Source organism: Mesocricetus auratus, unplaced genomic scaffold (assembly GCF_017639785.1).
Source record: "Mesocricetus auratus isolate SY011 unplaced genomic scaffold, BCM_Maur_2.0 Super-Scaffold_100004, whole genome shotgun sequence".
Classification (NCBI taxonomy): Eukaryota; Metazoa; Chordata; class Mammalia; order Rodentia; family Cricetidae; genus Mesocricetus; species Mesocricetus auratus.
In genome coordinates, this window is record NW_024429189.1 from 52,956,230 (window position 1) to 52,981,830 (window position 25,601).

Genomic DNA, 25,601 nt, shown 5'->3' on the forward strand with positions numbered 1-25,601 from the left:
AAAGTGTTAGAGAGTAGAGAGCAAATGCTCTACAGCCACGCCTTCAAACACCCAACAGTTTTTACTTCTATAGCAGAATGCTTAAGACTACCCAATTATTTAAAATGACTCATTTTATTTTGTGTGCATTGGTGCTTTGCGTACATGTATGCTTATATGGGGTTGTCAGATCCTCAGGAACTGGAGTTACAAACAGTTATGAGCTGTCGTGTGGATGTAGGGAATTGAACCCAGGTCCTCTGGAAGAGTAGCCAGTGCTCTTAACTGCTGAGCCATCCCTCCAGTCCCAGACTACATTGATTTTTAAGGTATAGAGATTTCTATCATAATTCTGGAGTCCGGGAAGTGCCAAATCAGGATACTGTCAAGTAGAAAAAAATAAATAAAAATACATGGATGAAAAAAAAACATGGATGACCTCCAAATACATTAGTAGTAAAGTAATAATGCCACCCTACTTTCCGTATCATTAAAATCACTGACAAACTATATAACTTGATTCTCATGACACATGACACTAGAACATATTTGAATTTTAGTCAGCCACAATGTTAGGTATTTGTAACTCATGCAATATAACACATGTGAGATTCTGATATGCATATATAACTACAAAAATATTTCTACTACACTTCTAGATTTTAAATTATTTTCCAAAATCTTTCAGAGACTTTTTTTTCTATGTAACAAGCCAGGCTAGCCTGGAACTTGCTTTGTAGATCAGACTGACCTCAAACCAACAGAAATCAGCCTGCCTCTGCCTCCAGAGTTCTGGGATTAATGGGCTACACCACCACTTCCTGGTTCCTTTCAGAGACTCCAAAGTTCCGTTTGATTCATGGAAAAGTCCAATGCAGCTGTACTGTGAATGTAACATGAAGCAGGCTTTTTTTTTTAAAGCTACTGCTTACAATATTGCTTATGTTTAGTCATTTAGTCTTTGCTTGGTTGCAAGTAACCAAAACCAGCTTAGATGAAACTAGGCCAAATCAAAATGTCATTAGCCACATTCCAGAAAGTGTAGAAAGACCTAGGTCTAGAAGAGCCAACAAATGGTAATCTCAGAAACAACTAGCACCAAAGAACTGAGCAGCATCCGGATCTATAATCGCTGTATTCTCCGGCTCAGTACAGCTCCTCCCTCCTCCCACCCCCATAGCACACAATATGGTCCTCACCATTCCTAGATTCTGGGCCAAAATAGTTTGGCTACTTTCTTCATACATGAAGTCCAAACAGCTAGGAGATAACCCTTGCAATTCCAGTTTGTGAAAAGTGGAACCTTTTAGGTTAGGACCTTTAAAATGAAGGCATGCAGGGGACCTGGATGGATTTCATGAATCCCAAGCTTGATTCAAAAGATGCTAAAACTGGAGGGATCTGGAATAAACAAAGGTAGTCTACAACATGGCCAATCCTTTGTGATATGTACGTATGCATCTGTGTCTGTAGTGGCAGGGTAGGGACAGAGTGGCAGAAGAAGGTGTTGGATCTCCTGGAGCTGGAGTTACACGTTACATGCAGCCTGATATGGATGCTGGGAACCAAACACCAGTCCTCTGAAAGAGCATCAAAGGCTCTTAACAGCTGAGTCATCTCAACAGCTCAGCTCCAAACAAACATGGCTTCAGCTCTACCAAAAAACTACAGGCAACTAAGGAATGCTGAGAGCAGGAGAAACAGACTACCCCAGGGAAGAGCACACCAATTAGTTATCCAACGCAGAACAGTCAGCCCTGAAAACATACATACAAGTAACATTGTACAGCCTGAGCAGGTTGTATTGAGGCATATACATATATATATATATATGTATATATATATATATATGTGTGTGTGTGTGTGTGTGTGTATGTGTGTGTATGTGTATATATATGTATGTATATATATATATATGAAAAAAAAGGTATCATGATTTTGAAAGAGACAAGGAAGCACCAGTATATGGGAGGATTTGAAGGAAGAAAAGAGAGAAGAGAAATTAGATAGTTACAGAATTACTCAAAAAGTAAAAGTAGCCGGGCATTGGTGGCGCATGCCTTTAATCCCAGCACTTGGGAGGTAGAGGCAGGTGGATCTCTGTGAGTTCGAGGCCAGCCTGGTCCAGGACAGCCTCCAAAACAATACAGAGAAACCCTGTCTCAAAAACCAAAAAAAAAAAAGTAAAAGTAATTAAAAATATACAATATATTAAAACAAGCTACAAAAATAATGATTATCTGTAACATTAGGTGACCAATCTTTCCTCTGCAAGTTTTTGGACCCTTATATATTTGTACTCAGTGTTGTGGGATGTGTTTTGGAGTTTTGCTTGTTTGTGTTTGTGTGTGTGTGTGTGTGTGTGTGTATGTGTGTGTGTCACTATGTAGCGTTGAATGGCCTACAACTCAATATGTAACAGGCTGGCCCCAGACTCACAGAGATCTTCCTGCCTCTGTACCTGAGTGCCAGGATTAAAGGTGTGCACCACCATTCCCAGTCTCAATGGAATTTTTGAGGCAGTATTAATTTGAACTATTGTCAGTTCATTTATAACCCTTATTCTAAAGTTCTCTGTGAATGGGAATCATGTATTTTATTTCCAACATAGTATAGCCATGCTAACAATACTAGTACATCAGTTTCAGGATTGTCCAGTGATTCTTCTCACCCAGTCTCTTGTCCTTTAACTGACTACTGTTCTACAGCCCCACCCCCATTAAACAGTGGACCAATAGTAGTCCTCACTGATTTCAAGGGTAGGAAGGATACCGTCCATTTGGCAACATTTTTTAACTATTCATTTATTTTGATTGTATGTCCATTGGTGTTTTGTCTACATGTGTGTCTGTGTAAGGGTGTTGGATCCTCTAGAACGAAAATTACAGACAGTTGTAAGCTGCCATGTGGGTGCTGGGACTTCCAGGTCCTTGGAAAGAATATCCAGTGCTGTTAACTGCTGTGCTATCTCTCCAGCCCCCGGCAACATTTTTAATGGTCTAATAGTGACTAATATTCCTCACTGTAACCTCAACTTCAACCAGCTGCTCAACATCACCTTGAGCTCACGCTCAGTGTGTTAGTCTTGTTGTAACAGATGTTGGCAAAAAGATGTTGACTGAAACTATAACTATACTTATTATTATGCATATTTAAAATTATGACAGAAATACATGAAAACACAGAAAAAAATGTGAGTAGATCCCTAGCCTTTTCCTTCTTCATCCCATTGACTCTTTCTCCCAGAAATAAACTACCATTGGAACAACTCAGTGTGTTTTTATCTAGAACTTGTGTATGCTGTCACATGTGCATAGACTTTTACACTCCGCATATGTAAATATGATGATGTGCATTGTGTATGAATTTTTAAATGTTATGTTTCATTGAAGAAACTTTCTTTTATAAATGTTGTATGACAGTTACTCAGGAATCAGCACTAAACCAACCTCCCAGATTGTAGTACACAGTAAGGAATTCTGAAAACATAGGAGACAGAAATTCTTTTGAGTGTTCATATTCCTCTGTATTATCTACATTCTGCCATCTATATTCATTTTACAGGCAATAGAGTTAAATGAGGGAGATCTGCAGGTGTCTTAGTTATTATATAGGGATGTATATTTAATATAGTAAAGATGTATGTAGATTTGAGATCTAAATTGGTTAAAAATATACCATCTTTCCCAGAACAAAAGATTTACTATTAAGATAAAAATATTCTTCAATGGAATCTACATATTTCATGTAACTTGCATACAATTCCCAGCGAGATTTTGTTTTGTCAAAATTGACAGGGAAATCCTAAAATTCATGTGGAGACTCTAGTTATTTACCATAGCTAAAGCAACCACACAGAAGAGCAAGGCTGGAAGGCTCACACTTTGTGATATATGCGGGTGCTTTTGTCATAGGAGCAGAAAATATGTCACATATGCATAATGGAGTTTTACCCATCCACCAAGAAGAATGAAATCAAGTCAGTCCCAAGAAAATGGACACAAGTGAAAACCGCCATGTTAAGTAAACTAAGCCAAAGGAATGAAGAGATAAGAATAATGTAGTCTGAAAGCAGAAGGATTAACAAACAAGGAAAGGAGAGGGCAGAAAGTTTTAAGGACAGTGGATCTGAATAAATTTCAACATATGTATGTATGAAAATGACACAGAAAATCCTATTCATTTGTATACTTAATGTGAACTAATCATACGCAAAACCTGAAAACAACTCAAAGGTGCAGTGATCAATATATTTTGGCAACAATACGGATTCAATGAGAACTGATAATCATTAAACAGATCAATGTCTACAATCAGCTGACAGTGTCAAGGATTTCAAAGCTCTTCCTTGGAAAATATTTATTTTTTTGCCTAAAGATGCTGGCACATATGGATAGGCATGTTTCAACAATGAGACTAGCCTTCCCTTGTATCACATACAAAACTTCACTAAAAATAGGTCCATGGCCTAAATGGAAGAACTAAAACTTGTAATATGCTTTTACAATATGACGAAATCTTTGTGATCCTATATTGAGCAAAATCTCTTAGAAACAAAATCAAAAGCAAAAAGAACAAATTAGGAGAAAACAAATTGATATGGCACTTGTGACTAGCCAATGGGATTTTCATAAGCCTTTCCCCATCCATGCTGGGGTTTTGGCTGGCTTAATACACAGAACTTTTTACCTGGTACTGTTAGCTGGGTCAAAACCCCAGCAAGGTCATAGGCCTTGGAGGTGAACCTGATACTGTTATCCTGCTAAATGGACATAATAGTAAGCCAACTCCTAATGGCTTATCACTGCACCCATAGATCAGAGCATCCCTCAGCCCTTGTCAGAGAAGCTTCTTTTTGTAATAGATGCTGATTGATACAGGCATCAGTAACTGGTACAGAGAATAAAAGGCTGTAGAGTACTTAGCTCTAAATGAGATAGCTGTATCACGATCCTTCCCCACAAGACTAAGGGATCATCATGGAAGTGGGAGGGGAGATTTGAAGAATGCTAGCTTTCTAATACATTATTCATGAAAAGGCATGATACACCTACTAGCCATTCATTGATCTAGTCTGACATTTCTGCAGTGCACACAATATTTTGTCATCTGTAAATTATCTAGAAAACACACGTATTCATTTTGCACATGAGCCAGACATGGTGGCACGTATGTGCCTTTAACCCCAGCACGGGAGGTAGAGACAGGCACATCTCTGTGATTTTGAGGCCTGGTCTACAAAGTGAGTTCTGGGACAGTCAAGACTACACAGAGAAACTATGTCTCAGAAAATAAAAAATTGGGCTTTTGTACATGCTTTACAAGTTTGCTGCTAGTAAATTTGAGCTTCCTGGTACAGACTTTCTTTACTTTTCACATATTGCTGAACTTTTTTAAAGTTTTATGGGCTGGATAAACATGCCCAACACTCAGGAGGCAGCGGCAGGCAGATCTCTATGGTCAACCTGGTCTATATAGTGAGTGCCAGAATAGCCATAGTTACATAGTAAGACCTTGTTCAAACAACCATACAGGAAAAAAAGTTCAATGATGGCTATATAAACTAGTGAGTACTTTCCTATATCTAAAGGGACAGACATTTTACTTTGGTTGATTCTTTATGGTCTCCCAATGAAAGGCAAGAGAGACAAACTTGACCACTAGAAAAGTGGAATGTTCTGAAGAAACATCTGTGTCCATGCAATTTTCTCTCACTAGTAGCAGCTAATGCTGTCTCTTCTTACTTTTCGTTACTTCTGTCCCCACAATGTGGCTGAACCCAGGAGTCATGCCCACTAAAGCATGGCAGTCTGTTTTTGTAAGCCATGTGCCTTTTCTATTTGCTATTTCTTGATGTGGGTGAGTTAGCAGCACACATATGCCAAGGAAAATGAAGAAAGAAAAAAAGAGCATTAAAAACTACGCTGTGTGGAGAGAGACAGCAAGTTATATAGTTATTCTCGTAACTTTCATTTTTCTTTCTATATTTTCAGGATGTTTTGGGTTTTGTTTGTGTTTTCTGTTGTTGCTGCTGCTGTGGTTGGAGACAGGTTCCCTGACCAGTCTTTCCCACGTTTGAAGCTAACTTTATGTAAGCAGTATTCTCAACTGAAAATTCTAAAACATCCATAATAACTGGGTGCCAGACGAGAATTGTTGTTAAAAGTATTTTTTATGGGAATGTCAAGCCACATTCTCTAGGGGAAGAACAGCTCAGTCTCAGGAAGAAGTCTGTGAACCAGATTTGCAGTCTCAGGAAGAGCATTTTCTGAAAAAATATACTGTGGGAATGCAAATATCTGGGTAGTTCTCCAAGGGAGAACATGGCTGTAAAGCTGCACGTTTACCACATACCACAGACCAGGGAGTCCACAGGGCCTCATTTATCTCCTTTCTAACTTCCCTGGGAGTCGCATTCCTAGTGCACAGGGTCATCGCTCTAAGCAAGGTGTGAGCACCAGACTCACTTATGACCTAAAATTTAAATTAAGCTAGAACAGAACCCTGGCTATAAGATACACATATTAATTTTAAAAGTGACATTAGAATCACAAAGATTATGTAACTATAAAACACTATACATTTCTGTAATTATATACTGTTTCCAGAGAGATTCCCTACCTGCTAGGCTATTGTATCTTGCCGATAATGCTGTGCAATTAATTAAGCAGACATACTGAACTGATGTTTGCTATACATCAGTTACTTTCCAATATCAAATGCCTAGATGACTAGGAAGATATAGAAGCAGAAGGGAACCTGAAGCACATTTGCCAGCAGCACTCCTAAAAGAACTAAGATGTATGCAATAGACACCAAGTTTTAATAGGAAAACATAGAACTAACAAATACATTATTTATGTCCATATTTATTTCTTTTGAGGCATTATCTTAACTGCCTCTTGCAAAAGAGGCTTAGGCAGTACCTGTTTCAACAGGATAAAATCTGCTTTCTCTGCTACACTAATCCTATAAATAAAATTTATTAAATTATGCAAATTATACAGTGATTATTGTTATCATGTTTAACACTGAAGATTACTCAAATGGTTTATTCTAATTTAAAATCTGTGCTTTGCTAGCAACTATATTTATGAATGAAAAAATTTCCCATCACTCTATCTCATATATACAGAAAATCAAGTTTCAGGCCAGTTCTGAAAGAAATGAAGTCTGGGAATTTGCCTCTTCCATGAGAAAATGGTGTGGAAGTTTACCCAAACAATGACAAAACCTGCATAAACAGGCGAGACTAGGCCAGACAAAGCCAATGTCTCTGAGAGACTTGGACATGGGTCGCACATCGTATTTCTCTTGTCCATATATGGATGAAATTTACATTGATGGGTATAAAACAAAACAAAACATCACAGCATCCTCAATACTTAAGATAGGTGTTGTGAAATGTGTGTGCACTGTAAAGAGGAATTGCTGTGATTAGTGTAATAAAATGCTGAAGGGCCAATACCTAGACAGGACTTCCAGGTAGAGAGGAAGAGGATAATCGAGGTACGTGAGGGACGCCATGGAGACATGGAATGAGTCAACACACATTGAGGAACCAACTAAAGAGAAGAATGGAAGAGCAAGTCCTGTTGAGTTTGAGGCTCTTTTAAGTGTCAACCCATTGTCAGCTTTTGCATTGTCTGGCTTAACTGTGCTGTACATCAAGCTTGTTTAGAAGGAATCTGGAGATGCTCTTTTTTTTTTCCTTGGTTTTTCCAGACAGGGTTTCTCTGTATTGTTTTTGGAGGCTGTCCTGGAACTCACTCTGTAGACCAGGCTGGTCTCAAACACACATAGATCTGCCTGCCTCTGCCTCCTGAGTACTGGGATTAAAGGCATGCGCCACCAATGCCCGGCTTTGGAGATGCTCTTTTTCACCAAGAGGCGCTAGAGCCACAGCTTGCAATTAAATGAAAATAATGGTGATGAAAATAGCAGGTTCCATTACCGAGCATTTAGCATCACCTTGATTTTCTCATTTGTATCTTGCACTTATGTTAAGAAAAAAAAATCATCTCATCTCATCACTGTTTTACACAGAAAACAAATCCTGGTTCAAAATAAGGAAATGAATTGACAAAAAAATTTCCTTGAATATAACAGTATAGAAATTTTTAAATATTCTTGTAGATAAGTTTGCAAATTACTAGATTTGTTTTTAGTGAACAAGCCAAATAAAAATCTAAAAAGGAAAGCTTTGAAAAAGGCATTCATAATCTTCCAATGGAACTGTATTCCAAACCAAGTTATAGGACCTTTAAAAAAAACTTTGAATATACAATGTTATGGATGAAATTTACATTGATGGGTATAAAACAAAACATCACAGCATCTTCAATACTTAAGATAGGTGTTGTGAAATATGTGTGCAGTGTAAAGAGGAATTGCTGTGATTCGTGTAATAAAATGCTGAAGGGCCAATACCTAGACAGGACTTCCAGGTAGAAAGGAAGAGGATAATCGAGGTACGTGAGGGACGCCATGGAGACATGGAATGAGTCAACACACAGAATGGGAAAAAGGTAAAAGCCATGCGGTACAACATAGATAATAAAAATACGGGTTAATATAAGTTTTAAGAGCTAGTGGGACAAGCCTAGGCTATGGCCAAGCTTTCATAATTAATAATAAGTCTCCGTGTCATTTTTTGTGGAACTGGCCGTCCTGACAAGAAAGGCAACTTTGATGATTTAGTCTGTGACACATGGGAATTGGGCCAGGGTGGCTTTCCTTTGCTGTCATTTCAAACCCAGACAACATAGCTTGAAACACATCTTCACAGGTAAAAAAGACGAAGGGATTTTATGGTGAAAGCCACAGATGCTGTCCCGGTACTCTAACCCTGTCATAACAAAATACCACACAGTGAGCAGCTTAAGCAGCAGGGAAGTTTTACAGCGTGGACTGCTGTACCCTCTACGAATGCTGGTCAGTTCGGTGCCTGGAGAGGGCTCTCTTTAGCTTGCAAATGGCCACTCTCTTCTCTTAAATCTTCATCTGGCATCTTCTCCATGTATGCACAGAGAAACTGAGAGAGATAAGCCTCTGCACCTTCAATTTACCACAAGGCCATCAACCCCATAGGATGCGGAGCACAACCTTACTTCTGTTTAGTTTTAATTACCTCTTAAAACACATCTTCTCAAATATTGTCACATTTGAGGTCAGGCTCCAGCACACAACTCTGAGGAGAACATAGGTCAGTCTATAGTAGGAATGTGTGTCAGACGTGAGGGCCACTGTTGCCTGGAGCACACCACCAGCCAGAGAGTCTGTTTTTCTCAAACCAGTTCCTTTTCCATAGCTACAGATTCCCAAGTTCTGATAATTCCTACATTATGAAACTTGGGACGTGGCTGACCAAAGTTTAACACATTACTACTAAGCTGTAGAAATCACAAGTATTAAACAGTATAGTTCCCATAAAATTAATATAGTTCCTTTCTAACTTGCCCATATTATCTTCCCCCTCTGTCTCCCTGCCCCTACCTTCTCTCTGTCTTCTCAGTGTATACATACACATACGCTATTTTCAACTAAAATTAAAAAATAACTTTTAATGAATTTCCCCAGCCAGGGTCTCATTACCTCTGTATCCTGGAATCCAGTCATGACTTAATCTCATGAACACAGTAGAAATACTGCTTCATAGTCAAATTTCTCCTCAAATGTTGCCTTCTGAGAGTAGTTTGAACACAGAAGACAAATAGCTCCATGTGTACATCTATGTGTTTTCCATGCATGTATTCATATACGTGTTCAAATATGTGAGTGCCCATGTGTGGGGTTACAAGCACATGTGGATAGAAGCCTGAGGTTTTTGTTTTTTTTTTGAGACAGGGTTTCTCTGTATTGTTTTGGAGGCTGTCGGTCCAGCCCGGCCTCGAACTCACAGAGATCCGCCTGCCTCTGCCTCCCGAGTGCTGGGATTAAAGGCGTGCGCCACCAACGCCCGGCAGAAGCCTGAGGTTAATGCCGGATGTTTCCTCAATCACTCTCCACCTTCAAGGTCCAGGAAGGGTCTTCATTACACCCAGAGCTCACTGTTTAGCTAGTCTGTCTTCAGCTTGCTGATTCTATGATCTGCCTCCCACAGTATTTTTTTAAGATTTATTTATTTATTATGCGTACAGTATTCTGCTTGCATGTATGTCTGAGAAGAAGGCACCAGATCTCATTACAGATGGCTGTGAGCCACCATGTGGTTGCTGGGAATTGAACTCAGGACCTCTGGAAGAGCCGTCAGTGCTCTTAACCTCTGAGCCATCCCTCCAGTCTCATTCCGCCCCCCCCCACACACACACAGCTTTTATATGGACACAGGAGACTGAAACTTCTCTTTGCTTATGTAGCAAATGTTTTACCTGCTGAACTAGCTCTTCAGTCTTTTTACATGCTGCTGAGAGAGGAAAGTCATCAACAGTCCTACTTAGCTGCATTGTGAGATACAAAATGATCAGCTGGCAATATACGCCTATTTGGCAAAAGAGGCACAAGTATTGCGGGGGTAACCAACATCTTTCTAATTGCGTTTCTAAAGATTCACTCCACAAGAGGAAACTCAGGCCTGGCACTATCAATCTTTCTGAGAACACATGGCTAAGGAGGTCATAGCCACTGGGGAGAACCCACTAATATTGTTTGCTAAATAGACACAATATCAAACTACCTTCGACATGCCTATCCTCACAAACATAGATTAGCACAACTGTCACCACTCCCCCCAACAGAGCAGCTTCTTAGTGCTGTTATTCACAACAGGTAAAACGCAGAAAATAATTGACTGAGGAGTACTCATCTATATCACAACATGCCCCCATGCTCAGGAAAAACTGATGAAGATGGTGTGAAAAGATCATAGGAGCCAGAAATCAAGGAAGATTGTTGGACTTGACAAGACCTTTACACTCAAAAACTCAGAGTAATTGTAGTTGCCTGAATAAGACCTGTACAAGATCAAGCCGGTCAATATTCTAACATGGGTAAGGAAGGGACTCTACTTGAAAGGAATTGTTAATTGATGGTTGCTGGAGATGGGAAAAATATTTTTTGGTGAATACAGCTCATAGTAGTGTAATGGTGACTATTATGTTGAGAGGATAAATTTACTGTGCGAGGCTTGAAAAAACAACATTGTTTTTAGCTTGTGTAAGCCATGAGAAAGTTGCTCCTACCTTGAATGCGCCATCAGCTGACCCAAGATGGACCACTTCCTGGTGCAGTTGGGCTATTCTTAAAAAACATTGCTGATTATTACAAAATATTTCACTGCCTCAGCTATTCCTACAAGGTAATGGGTCACAAGATGAAACAGGCTAACTGTTAAGTTCTGCTTTTGTTTGAAACCCTTGCTTGCTTGGATGGCTGAGGTGCTTGCTAGACATCTGTTATAAAATTAAGCCTTGCTTGCACCCAGACAGGATATGAGTTAATTTGGCTCCCCAAAATCATAACTTCATGGGTTTTGCTTTTATAATCCTTAGTTGGTGCCTTACCTAGAGAACTCTTTTTGGTTTGGTCCTAACCAATCTCTTTTTACTATAAAACCTTTAACTTACAAAACCAAAACTTAAGTCAGACTTGTAAATCTCTGAATGACCCCAGACCCACAGAAGTAGGATGTCCAACCTCTAGTGGATGAACCTACATCCCTTGTGCATACTGGGGGGCCCTAAACAGACTCAGTGATTTATGAGAAGGCTTGTAGGAGAGGGAGTGGGGAATGGATTTGATAAATACATTGTATACTTGTATGAAACAAAAAAAATGTTTCCATTTTGTCTCTAGAAAAAGGACAGTGAGGGAGAAAGTGTGTGCTGACTTTTCAAAATGACAAGTAGTGAACTTTTGAAACTGTAAAGGTATAATACTTTCTCTTCATAAAATAAAGTATTAACAATTCCTCATTACATGATTTCTGGGCTGTTGTGACCCCAACCAGCAATCCATGGTAATGTTTGCCTTTAAATTTCAGTAATCCTTCTCATTAGACACTTGAATTAAACTAACAGCTGTATTTTATCAGCTGAATTGAGATTAAAGATAAAATAGACAGGGCTTTGGAATGTGTTGGGTAAGAGAAAACACGTAGATTGTTTACAACATAATCACTAAGTCATGCATTTTCCTACACATGAATGTTTATTTTTCAGAAATGCCTGCAATTCTTTAAAATACCAAAGTTATACTAATGAAGTAAATGTTACAAAAATGGCTAAATATACATTCATATTTGTTTTAGCAAAGAAAATAATATTTTATAACTAAGCAATGAAGATTTTCAAGCTTGTAACAATTATTAGATATAGTGACACTTTCGTTAACTAAATGCTATCTCCCATGAAGTTGACTGGTAATGACAACAAATACATGATTATTTGGGACATAAGCAAGAGAATGTTAATTCTGAGAGCCCTGCACATTCACAACAAAATGTGTATTTGCCGATTATTTGGTGGGGAAGGAGGGAACGATGTGTAAGGAGAGATACATAATTTGACAAGAGAAGATATGTACGTTTTGTGAGAATATGTGTACAAAGTGTTACCATTTTTCTTAAGATTTCTAAATATTAATTTGGTCACCTTTGTTATTGAGGCAGTAATTAACTGACACTCTTCAGTCAATATGATCATAGGTCAGCTCACAGAGCTAGCCTGTGCCTACCTAAAGAACAACTCTTTAATCTACACTCATTGTGGTGATGCGTGATTGATATAGATGTCAGTACGTAATAATCTCTGTCTAGGGCAGTGGTTCTCAACCTACCTAATGCTGTGACCCTCTAATACAGCTCCTCATGTTATGGTAACCCCAACCATAAAATTATTTCATTGCTATTTTACCAATGTATTTTTGCTACAGTTACAAATCATAATGGAAAAAATCTGATATGCAATGCCCAAGGGGTCTCTACCCACAGGGTGAGACCCACTGGTCTTGGGAGGATCTGTGGGCATGTCTTTTATCTTGTTGGGTTGAAGAAAGGGTGCTTTTTAAAAATGATCCCTCATCTAAGTGCACGATATAGGAAGAACCACTCAGAGTCACCTTTAACTTGTTCTACACATGTCACACCTGTGACTCAACAGCTGTCATAAGATGTCAAGAATGATGGACACTAAGCACATCGATTAGTGTGTGTGTGTGTGTGTGTGTGTGTGTGTGTGTGTATGTGAATGATAGGAATGTTATGGAAAGAGACTGAATTCATGTTGAGGTAGCTAGTCTTGACATCCCCACCTCTGTTTTGGTTACTAGAGGCTAATAACTAGCCTCATTAATTTAAGCTTGTATCTAGCATGGTTGTTTCCTTTTGGAAACAAAATAAACCTGACAACTGCTGTTTGTGCTTTCATGAGCAAGCTATTAACCAACCTTTAAAAACATTTTAGTTGGAAGATATTTAAGGTAATGAGACAATTGATACCATGTAGCTCACAAAGCCCAGACAGAATCATCTTTTTTTTTTTTTTTTTTTGGTTTTTCCGAGACAGGGTTTCTCTGTGGCTTTGGAGGCTGTCCTAGAACTCGCTTTGTAGACCAGGCTGGTCTCGAACTCACAGAGATCTGCCTGCCTCTGCCTCCCGAGTGCTGGGATTAAAGGCGTGCGCCACCAACGCCCGGCTGAATCATCTTTTCTTTAACTGCATTTTGAGCACAGTGGGTAAAAGGCACTTGTCGTACAAACATTGCAATCTAGTTTAATCACTGGACTTATGCAAAGGCGGAAGGAGAGGCGTAAGTTGACCATACTTTTAAAGATTCCCCAGATCAAAAATCAAATATGGGAGCAATGAAACAAGCCATTTTGAACCTGAAGAATGAATATGAGAACATGGAGTGATTTAAAACAAGACAGAAATGAAAACACACACACACACACCCCTCCCAAGGTAGTTCCTGACTCTGACTCATCTATTTACTGAAAGACTGACCAATCCAACAGTAAAACTTCCTTTGGATTTGGTTCGGGTTACAGGAAAGCGTAATTTTCTGGAGAATTGCTCAATATAAAATTCCCTGATGACATAGTATATTCATATTTGAAATTGTGACCATTTCACTGATTAAAATATATTTTTTTCTTTTAGGTACAAAAATAGTTGACACAAATGGTTTTATAAAACAAAGAAGGTTCCTCTTGAAATAAAGATGCTAAAATATTTAGACTGTGTAGCTCTAACTTCTTATTCACAGCATAAAACGTAAAAATGACCCAGGCAGTGGTAGTGCACACCTTTAGTCCCAGTACTCAAGAGGCAGAGGCAGGCAGATCTCTGCGTTTGGGTCCAGCCTGGTCTACAGAGTAAGTTTAAGGACAGCCAAGGCTATGCCAAGAAAATCTGTCTCAACCCACCCACCCCCAAAAAAGAAAAGATAGAAATAACCTCATGGAAATGGGATAACAATAACAAGCAGAAAAAAGAGAGAATTCTAATGTCATGACAAACAGCGTGGACAAACCGAGATTGTTAAGCAGATTAAAAACTTAAATGAAGGTAAGATTACTCAGTATGAACTGCTCGAGATGAAAGAACTTGTAAGTACTGAAATATTCTGGCATATTCTATAAATAAAGGAAAACTAGAAACCAGTGCCGGGAGAGGGACTGTCTGAGCCACAGTATCACTTCACACGGCTGGCTCGGCTGCTGGCACCTTGCAGTGATCGTCCTATCTCTGTCTCTCAAAGGCTAGGATTAGAGTTGTACCGTTGCACCTGGCCTGTCTTCTCTAGCTGAGATTGTGATGAGAACAAGGGATGGTAACCAGTGAGGCTAGGCAGGTCCCCTAAACCGGCTCTTCTGAGAATGCCCTTTCTGGAAGCCAGGAACGCCAATGCAGAGGTCTGGTCCCTGCTTCTGTGCGGCTCCTAAATGAGCATCTCTCAGAGGCGTTACTGACCTCACGGCAGAAGCTGAGAAAAGCCCCTGGACGCCTTGTGGTCCGGCCAACTGGACTGCCCAGCGCACATCCCCCTCCTGGATTTCTTACCTTGTTGAATCCACAGTCCTCAGACAGATCCCGGGATCAGAAGAAATCCGGAGGCAAGCCTCCGAAGCGACACAGTCTAGAAATAATACGACCTAGGGGTCTTGATTGGGTTCAGTTTTCCTGTCAGTTAAAGAAATAAGAGGCAGAAAAAAAAATCTGAAGTGCAACAGACAACAGCTGAGAACTCCCAAGCACCGCTGGGAAGCCGAAAAGCCCAGTCTCTCCTGTAGGACTGGGGTTTTAAAGGCTCTGAAGAGCCTTCCTCCCCCACTCAGGGGTGGTCAGTTTGAAGACAGATAGGATGGTTGATTGGTCCAAAAATATGTATGACATGTCCTCCTCACCAGGCCTTTAACTTGCTGAGCCAGTTCATCAGCAGGATTTCTCAGCTTGAGGCCTTTGTCTCAAATTAGGAGGCTGAGGAAAATCTGGCCACCTTTATTACTTAGCCATGGTTCCTCTCCCAATCTCCGTCTACCAGTAACTGCTCATCGCTCACCCTGGCAGAAAAATACCAGTCAGTTTCTGGTAACGGGAGGGAAGATGGGCAGCAACTGACTCCCTCTAGATCTTGCTTCAAGTGTGGTAAAGAATTGCCCCACAGCCACACCTACACACACACACACACACACACACACACACACACACACACACACACACCACCACCACCACCACCACCACCAAGGCCCCGCCTAAAATATGGAAGCTGTTGTGTTAAGTGCCCTCGCCAAGGTAGTTTTTCCAAGTCCCTCCTCCACGGGAAAACCTCTCAGACCTCCTGTGTCTGGTGGCTGAAGGCTGCTGTTGTCCTGTGTGGCAGCTAAAGACTTAATGCTGCCCTGTGTGGCTGCCAAACACTGACAACCTCTGACCCCAACAAAGGCATGACATCACCATACTGGCTGTCCAGGTAGAAGGTAAATTTCTGTCATTCTTAACTGATACAGAGGCCACTTGACTTACACTTACTGCCCAAATTATCCCTGTCAGATCTCTGTATGAAGGCAGAACCCTAGCTTTATCAGTTTAGGAGCAGCAAGCTGACCTCAGCCAGCTCCTCCCCACACAGCTCTTTGCTACTTAAAATTAGACCTTGCATTTACCAGAGTCCAGGCACCCAGCTAAGAAAGGCAAGTCACAAGCAGGGTTACCTTTCTGAAGGGCTTCATGCTGAAAAAGGTAAGCTCACAACACAGACTTCGGTGTAAAAGCAAACTCAAGCTATCCTGTTGCAATTATTAAAAATTTGCTTTTTACTATTCCTTTTTTCAAAAGAACTTGCTTGTCAATGATTTCTCCCTGGCAATCAAGCATCTATGCCTCATGGTAAATGATGAGATATTTCCAGACAAAAAGAAAAAGTTTAGGTCTACAGAGGGAGTTCCAAGACAGCCAGAGCAACACAGAGAAACACGGCCTTAAAAAAACAAGAAAGAAAAAGGAAAGGTTTAAAGTTTTTGCAAGCTGTAAAGGTCTGAAGAAGGGATTTAGAGTATGTGAAAATGACTTAAAGTATGTGAAAATGACTTAAAGTATGTGAAAATGAGACTTAAGAGACAGCACACAATGTTAAGACTTCAAAGTTCACTCAATGGAGCTCTGATATGTTAATCTAGCCTCGGTAAGACACTGGGTATTAAATATTTTTTTAATTATTATTGTCACAGGCTCAAAATTTCAAATTTCCTTTGACTGTTTCCTAAATATAGACGTAAAAGTGCTAAGCATTCGCCCCTTTGTTTTCTTCCCCACCAAGAAATGTCTGTCTTATTACAGACAAATACATGTTCAAGTTTGTTTTGCTATGGTTCAAAGGTGGGTGTGTGTGCTCCTACTGTGTCTGGACATCTGTTAACAGCTTTCCCTGCAATGGCTATTTCAGCCAGATCACAGACAGTGGTCATGCTAATATCTAAAACTTTTATCTCTTTTTGTAAGCTTCAGATAATTCATGTAAACTTCAGGGGCTTGCGACTTGGCTCCACCTATGACAGGTCAAATGTACTCAGGGATCCCTTGCCATTGTTAAGTCAATGTGATTGATCCCTGTATCTCTCTCTCCAGGCTCGATCAGCTAACCAGATCCTGCCACCATCCACCACCACAACCTCCACCCCCCACGCCATCCTGGCCTTTGACTCAAATTCCGGCCTTCCTGGACTGCCACGACAACCCTCCCCAGTCCAGCTAAGAAGCAGCTACATTACATCACCCCTTATCACCAACGAAAGGCTAGACTATTAGTTCCCTCAGCTGTCCAAGTATACAGAAACGAGCTCAAGCTGGACTACAGGAGGATTTCTGGAGGTTAGATAGAAGCCAGCATTCCTTGAGGAATTTTTGAAACTAGTTCCCATCTGCCAAAAGTTGTCATTTCCCTTACCTCTGTCAGAAGTGACATACGGTTCCATTGAGCTAGATGTGGCTGCATATCAAAGCCATGTCAGCCTCCGGGCTCCCTCAATCCCTACTCATAAATACTTGTTATACATTTCAAAGTCCCCACACCAGTCTCCTTCCTGGCCTCCCTTCCCAGCTACCCATTCTCGTCTTCTGACTATACTCATTCCTGTTATCCGCTGACTATCCCCTGTTCCTGTGCTCTAACCGAGCTCTATTCTCTGTCTCTCACTATCTTCTCTCCTGCTCTCCTACTTCCCCAGTCTGCCTGCATCTTTTTTTCTCTGCTCTGGACTCCTCCAGATGCCCCTGGCTGTTCTCGCTCTCCTATCTCCAGTAAAAAGCTTAACCTTATCATGGAGCAATCATGTCAGCAGTTCCTTTACTTCATCCCCTCGTATACAAGAACTAAACGCATGCTCAGACCCTTGAAAACATGCTCAAAACTCAACTCTCAAAGCACATGCAAGCTGTTAGATAATGTTAGATTATTTAAGACAGCTGTAGAGAGGCAGAAGAAGGAAAGAAAGAGAGGCTTGGTCTGACCTTAGGTGGGACCATGTTTATTCACAGCGAGGAAGCACTTTATCACTCACATGTGCAGATGGCCAAAATGCCTACAGAAGAAGATGGGATGCGGGCCCCTTATAGGGGCGGAAATGACTTCCGTAGTCCACAAGGGAAGCTGGGAAGTGTAGTCTTTGAGCAGGAAACTATCATTCCTAACTCTGAGAGGATATAAAAAAAAATGCAGGGTGAGGGTGTTATAACTATTTTCTGCTGAGGAGGGTCTTTGTTGGAGGGGGTGGTTACAGGTCCATTGAAGAGGGGGATCTTCTGGTCACATAGCAAGGGAAAATCTTAACTTGATCAGATGCAACAGATTGTGTATTTGTCATCCTGCATTACTGAAGAGACTTGAAAAAATATTATTATCATTATTATTACTGTTGTTGTTGTTGTTGTTAGTTGTAAACAGATGATTTTGTTTAGAATAAAACTGAGAGGTTTTCCAGGAAGGTTATGGAGTAAGGAGAAGCAGAGGTGAAAGAGACAGAATGGGCTAGTGAGAGAGAGTGGGCGTAGAGCTGATTCAGGGTGACAGTGACTGATCCCATTGCCAGGACTGTTGCACAAAAACAAGCTAGCAGAAGTAGGGAGCCACAGAGCACCAAAGGAACCCAACAGGAGAAAACAAAGGACTAATGTAAAGAATTGTATCTGGCCTGGGGTGAAAGGGATGAAGGTCCCTTTTAGCCAGAGTTTCTCCACAGCATCTAAAGGGTCTATCTGGAGACGTATAAGGAATAAATAGAGCTGTTGTAGGGTGAGAGCTTTGGGAAAGCTTATATGGGACATTTTGTTTAGGTAGAGGGTCAAGTTCAGTGAGTAAAACACTGTAAATGTGGGGTAAAACATAAGTATGAAGATAATAAAGAGGAAAGAGTGATCCAGGGAGAGCCAGAGTGATCTAGGGAGAGCCAGAGTGATCTGGGGAGAGCGAGAGTGAACCAGGGAAGAGCCAGAGTGATTTAGAGAGAGTCAGAGTGATCCAGAAGAGAGCCAGAGAGAGCCAGAGTGATCCAAGGAGAGCCAGAGTGATCCAGTCAGAGTGATCCAGGGAGAGTCAGAGGGGAGGGAACCAGAAGCCACACCACACACTGAAGGCTTGTGGTTGAATTTTTTTTCTGGTCCCTGTCTCTAGCCCCATCTCAAACCAGTTAGGATGTGTTGGCCTGGAAACAGCATGTTCACTGAGGAGATCACAAATCCCATCAAAGCAGTCAGATCTGGTCCTTTTCAGCTGCAGAGTTCTGCAGTAGCCAAGGAGTCTAACTGGTCCTGAAGGATGTTCAGCTGACCTGAGCTAGTGAGACAGAGGTTAATTGATGGAAAGGAGGCTTCCATCCAGGTACTGTAGTTCTGAGTCCCAACAACAATGTTCAGAGTGGTGGGAAGAGAGACGAGTTGATGGTCCGTGGTCCAGTAGTCTGCTTTAAGAGGTCACCCAAATTACTTTTAGTGTTTGGGGGCATCCCAATAACCACTTCTAGGCTGACAGAAAGGTGAAAAGAGGGGATCAGCAGTTAGAATGTCTAAGAAGAGGGTCCATCCAGGGGACCATAATAGCACTTAACAGTCAGCAGAGATACAGAACATGTCAGGGGGTAATAACTGTACGACTTTGTGGGGAACATTAAGAGACAAAGTTACACGAGGAAACCTTTTATATTAAGATTAACAGCTGGAGCCAGGCGTTGGTGGCACACGCCTTTAATCCCAGCACTCGGGAGGCAGAGGCAGGCGGATCTCTGTGAGTTCGAGGCCAGCCTGGTCTACAAAGTGAGTTCCAGGACAGCCTCCAAAGCTACAGAGAAACCCTGTCTCGAAAAACCAAAAAAAAAAAAAAAAGATTAACAGCTGGGTGATGGTGGCGCCTGTCTTTAATCCCAGCACTCGGGAGGCTGAGGCAGGTGGATCTCTGTGAATTCGAACCCAGCCTGGTCTAGAGAGCAAGTTCCAGGACAGACTCCAAAGCAATACAGAGAAACGTTGTCTTGAAAACAAAACAAAAGATTAACATGAATTAATATAAAGTTAAACATAACGTTAGCATCAGGTGAAATGCAATTGGACAACTGGTTGGACCATGTACCCGAGTTCTGTAGAAGGGTAGCTGCAACTAGCCATTTGTTCCATCAGGCAGCTGCAAATGGAACACGTGCTTGGAAGCAATGTAAAAGAAGTCAGTTACCATCATAACACCTGAAGTAGAGCGAGTTATTAGTTTATTAAGCAATGCTGCTGCCAAAGTGGTGGCTCATAGAACTGATCCCTTCTTCCTTATTGATTCTTAGCCTTCCTCCCTCCTCATCACCCACTGGGATCATATGTCAATAGTATAGAAATTTATGGATGTCTTAATTCTCCACAACGGCCTGTAACACCTTATTTACTAGAAAGTATAGACTGGATAGGATGGGAAGGACACATGTGAAACAACCTCCTGGTAAAGAACCTATAGAGATTATTGTGCCACTAAGTGAAATTCAGGTTTGTTATAATAGGTAGGTAGTATTATCATGTTACTCAGGATCTATACATAATCATCATCCCTGAGATTACTTTCTAAGATTTTATTGTCCATACCCAGTGCACATTACATGAAATTACACATCTAAAAATCCCATAGATGTTGCTTAGTAGTGCTTTTACAGATGGCTCTGCAAAAGGCCTAGGAGCATATGTTTTTATGCAAATTCTACATCATCCATAACAAAAGATTGTACCCACTCCTGGTTGTACACTCAGAAGTCTGAACACGCCCTAATCAACCAGCTCTTACTAGATGTCTCTCGGCCATTGAATATTTTAACTGCCTGTGCACATTGTGTTCAAACTTTTCTCTTTTAAAAACTAAAAGACCTAAACCCACCCGACTACTACTGCAATTTCACAGCCTTGTCTCCCTTCTGACTTCTGTACGACAGCGACCCCAACCTTTCTTCATAACTCCTATTCATGCTCATTCTAATATGCCAGGTTCGTTAATGTCTCCCAATGTTCAAGCCAATGAGCTGGCCTCCTCCTCACTCCCAAAAAACTTTCTTTTTCAGGCTGCAGAAAAAAAAAAAATCTCTAAAAAAACGTCTTCAGCTTGCTCTTCTTTCACACCACTGCCATCTGCTGGTGGACCCCATTAATTACTCCTCCAAGGTTAAAGTTTATTGCCATTTAGCAAACAGGTATCACTTACATCTCAGAATTTGTACGTACAGAATATGTTCATGTAACAATTGATACCTTTTCTGGTATTTTGTTGCTTCTTTTCACAGGGGTGAATCAACCTCAGATGCCATTAATCCTTTATTATATACCTTCTTTCTAGGACTCCGTACAACTAGATCAGGTAACAGTCCTGCTTATACTGGCAAACACTTTAAAGAATTTTACAATTTATGGAATATTAATAATGTTACTAGAATCTCTTACAACCTACATGGTCACACTATTATGTCACAACACCATCAAATATTTAAATAGCTTTTTTAAATAAAAGGGGGTATATACACCTACTTAAATCTCACATACTATATGCTACATTTAGTTTCGTTAACTTTAAACTTTTTACTTTAAAGGATAATGCTTTTTCTGTTCCCCAAAAGCATTTTGTCCTAAAGGAGTCACAGCCTAAAGCATATGTTAAATGGAGAAGTCTACAAATTAATCAATGGAAAGTGCCAGATGTTCTTCTCAAGGTTGGGCTGTGTCTTTCCAGAAAATAAGCAAGATCCCAGATGGTTCCCACCCTGATACATCTGACCAGGACAGCATCCTGGAGACCACTGGTCAAATAGAGTGAAGAGAGATTACAGCCCCATCAGAAGGGTTGTCCCAAGGAAGAACAAATAGACCAATCACCTGAGGAGGCAACAAGGTCACAGTACTACCGATGCTAAAATGATGCTCTGCTTTAATCTTGACCACATTACATGTTAATCTTTGGCATGTTAATGCAGAATCCACTTTGTCGGAAGTAGGGCAGGGATAAAGGCACACCTGTAACAGGAAACAGAATGATGTTGTTTTGCCATGCTGAAGATTTTTTTTATGCTTTTTATTACCAGTCCCAGGAATGATTACTGAACTACAAAAATGGCCCATATGTTTACTAAAACTACTAACATTACAACAAAGACATTAGCAGAAATCAATTGAGATGGTGAATTGAAAGTCACAGTTTATTTTACAGAATAGACCGACTATAGGTTATTTGTTGATCAAGTAAGCTTAGTTGTCAACAATTTCCTGGAATGTCTTGCTTTAATGTGTCCCTCCATGCTTGCTGCTGCCATACAAATTGCTTTTGTAGTTAGCATGACTGATCATTAACTTGTATATCTTAGTTATCTTTAACAGTTATCTTTAACAGCCAAGATGGCAGCAAGCCACATAGTTGCTAGATCATCATCCAAGATGGCCACAAGCCAGAGATTGTTATTTACTACAAGGTGAGTCTAGGTCATCAGCCAAGGTGAAGGACGTTCTGGCCTTGAGTGTGGTTGTAAACCAGGGCCTTGAGAAAGATTAAAGAGAACTGTGTTATATGGGGGAGGGGCCTCGAACCATGATAGCATTCTGTCTTGTGGAATTATTTCAGTCTGTGTAAGTATTAGAAATGGAAAAGACCCCAGGCCAGCAGTGGCCATTTGTTCAATGTATACTGAGGCCAGGTTTGGACTGAGAGTTGAAGAAATGAACTAGGTATGAGGTCTAACCAAATGGAGCTTTAGATTAGCCTGTAGCCAGGCTGAGAGTAAGTACCTTGGGATGGAGAATATGGAATCCATAGCAGGGTCCAGCATCAAGGTAAAAACAGGAGTCAATATCCAGCCACTTAGAGCATCCTCTCAATTTCAAATCGACCAAATGCACCTGCAAAGGAAGGGGGTGCCCCAACTTCTACAGTTCCAGGACTAAGAAACCACGGGACCAAAGGAAGGTTCTCAAGGCTTTCACTAATCAAGCAGTAGGTAGAGAAGTCCCAGAATTTGAATTCTCAGACAAATTTTCTCACCACCAGTGGAAAACCCCTGGAACCTTCAATGCAGCAGATCTTAAATAGAATAAAGCTCCAGTGAGCCCCAGGCCTAACCAGAGTGCCTCTGAGTAGGTCAACAGTTACCTTGTCCCAGAGTTTTGCTATGTTGCATACATATTCTGGTACAGCACGGTCTCCTGCCCAGAAGATCCGACTGTGTCAGGGTGGGACGGTAAGGTTAGAGAGAAAGGGAGGAAACAGAGTGAGAATAAAGGGTTGCCGAGAGAAACGAGAGAGCTATGTGAGAGGCCGGAAGGTCTGTCCATGGATGGACTTGAGTCTAGTGGGCTCAGACTTCCCATGCCAGGTTTCAGCATCATTATGTTAGATTATTTAAGGCAGCTATGGAGAGACGGAAGAAAGAAAATGGGGGGGGGATGGATCTGACCTTAGGTGGAACCATCTTTATTCATTGGGGAGGGGCGTTTTTGTCACCTGCATGTGCTGTGCTGATGGCCAAGATGCCTACAGATGAGATGCAACACCTTATAGGGGAGGAAACCATAGAAGGCTCAGCTCACAGAAAGCCTTAGAAAATCCCAGAGTTGGGATTTTTTTTTCTTTAACGGAAGAAAAGGACTGACACCTGGTTGCTCATAAGGCTGGAGTAGATATTGTCTAACAACCTGGTGATCTTTTGCATTCTGTGGAGTCAGCCTTCACCTGAATCCCCCCAAATCCTGAGTTTTGTCTCTCAATGACTAGAGTCTATCCTTAAGAGGTCCCATGTGTTTGCCTCCTCTGTCGATAGAACCCCTAAGATCATTACAAAGTCTTCCTCCAGCAGACTGGGTGGTGGTGGCATGGCCCACACCTTTAATCCCAGCAGAGGCAAGTGGATCTCTGTGAGTTCAAGGCCAGCCTGGTCTACAGAGCCAAGGCAGGCTTCAAAGCTGTAGAGAGCCCCTGTTTTGAAAAACAAAACAAAACAAAATCTCCCTTCCTTGATCCTGAGCACTGTTTATCAATCATTAGAGCCCCCCCTTTTTTTTTTCTTTTTTCTTTCTTTCTTTTTTGGTTTTTCATGATAGGGTTACTTAGTGTAGCCCTGACTTCCTGGAACTCACTCTGTGGACCAGGCTGGTCTCAAACTCAGAGATCCACCTGTCCTGAGTGCTGGGATTAAAGGTATGCGTTACACCCAGCAATAGAGTTCACTCTTTTTGTAAAGGTCGCAGGTGCTGCTAAAGAAATGTGCTCTGCAGGGAATTTCGATGTGACCACCCTTGAAGCTTCATTGTGATGGCTGTCACGTGGAGACTTTTGACCAAGTTTTGCTGTGTTTAAATGTGTGAGAAAAATAAACAACGAAGTCAGACTCGCCTGCTAAACCGTGCTGACCCGGGTTTCAGATAGTTAGTTCCCTTGCCTGCCATGAGGCTCGCAGGGACCCTGACAGGAAATGGTTTCTGCAGTCCACAAGGGAAGATGAGAAGTGTAGTCTCACAGGAAACAAGCCAAAGCACCCAGTTACGTTGGTGAAACTGTAGAGACTTCCAGAAACCAAGACTTTGATTGTTGTTTTATGTCTGCAATGGGAGGGAGAAAGGCAGAACCAAGAAAAACCTCTTAAGCAGGGTAGTGACTGCAATGTCTGAAAGAAGGCAGGCACTGTGTATCGTAGTTTTATTAACAAAGGGGGGGATCAGATGGCTTGCTCCCAGGCCTATTACCCAGAAAACCAACTCCTGAAAGTTGTCCTCTAACCTCCTCTCTCTCTCTCTCTCTCTCTCTCTCTCTCTCTCTCTCTCTCTCTCTCTCTCTCTCTCTCTCTCTCTCTATCTATCTATCACACACACACACATGTTTAAATGCACACAAAATTTTTAAAAATATTATAAAACATTTTTAAAGAAAAAATAATTACAAATAGAATAATTCTGGGCTCAAACCTCAGATACACATCTTACTGTTAGATGCAGAGCTTCTTAGTTCTGTCTCAGCATCTAGCATGGTGTTTGACTGGAATAAGTCTTGACAAAATGTGGATCAGGAGAGCATATCACTCTATTCTGTCTGCACCTCAAGTCTCTTAGCCGTAAAAGAGATGTGGCAGTACGTTCCTTACAGGTTGTTCTGAGTCTCCATGGGATTACAGAAATCCATTGAAGAGCATTGAAGAACATTCTCATCCGAGCTGCCACTCTTCCATAATAATCAAAAGGAATATTTTCTAGTTCCTCCTATTTGCTCAGTGCTCTGGAATGGGTTGGGGGTGAGTCTGTAAAACACCAAGAAGCAAGGACTCAATTTGAATCTTAAAACTGCCAGAGCAAAAAGTGTGAGCTGTGACTTTTCACGTGATTGCAACTACAGGAAGAAATAGAGAGAGGGCAGCAAAGAGCTATGGGGCAAAAAGGACTCTTGAGATTATGGAGAAGAAAAGTTTTCATCCTTTAGAATGCTGAATGGGATCTAAAACCAAGTCAGGATCCAGAATCCCCAAGAGACCATCCTAGTTCTCTCATTTGCCTGCTTTGTGATCTAGACGAGGCACCTCACCAGTCTAGTGCATGGCTCCCAATCTCCAAACTGAGGATGGTCCAACCTAGCCCTCAAGATTTTTTTTTCAATTAGAAGAGTTGCTGAGTGACTGCAGAGATGCTTGCTCAGACTCC

General features: G+C 41.1%; 1 protein-coding gene and 1 long non-coding RNA gene across 8 annotated transcripts in view; one reads left to right on the forward strand and one right to left on the reverse strand.

Moving 5' to 3' along the window:
* The window catches only part of Tfpi (tissue factor pathway inhibitor), a 41,273-nt gene extending 23,234 nt beyond the window's left edge, over positions 1-18,039 (reverse strand). The window contains exons 1-2 of one of the 6 annotated variants that reach the window (XM_040745702.1): positions 17,978-18,039; positions 14,982-15,101 (exon numbers count right to left, since the gene is read on the reverse strand). The gene's annotated coding sequence lies outside the window, so the exon portion shown is untranslated. Of the gene's footprint in view, positions 1-14,981; positions 15,102-16,132; positions 16,188-17,927 lie in introns of those variants that run through there. The other 5 variants (XM_013121696.3, XM_040745701.1, XM_040745705.1 and 2 more) reach the window with 5 other exon arrangements.
* Positions 1-18,325, forward strand: part of LOC121140411 — a 78,118-nt gene extending 59,793 nt beyond the window's left edge. For both annotated transcript variants that reach the window (XR_005877242.1, XR_005877243.1), the window contains one exon: positions 17,046-18,325. This is a non-coding gene — a long non-coding RNA (uncharacterized LOC121140411). The remainder of the gene's footprint in view (positions 1-17,045) is intronic.
* The last annotated feature ends 7,276 nt before the right edge of the window (positions 18,326-25,601 follow it).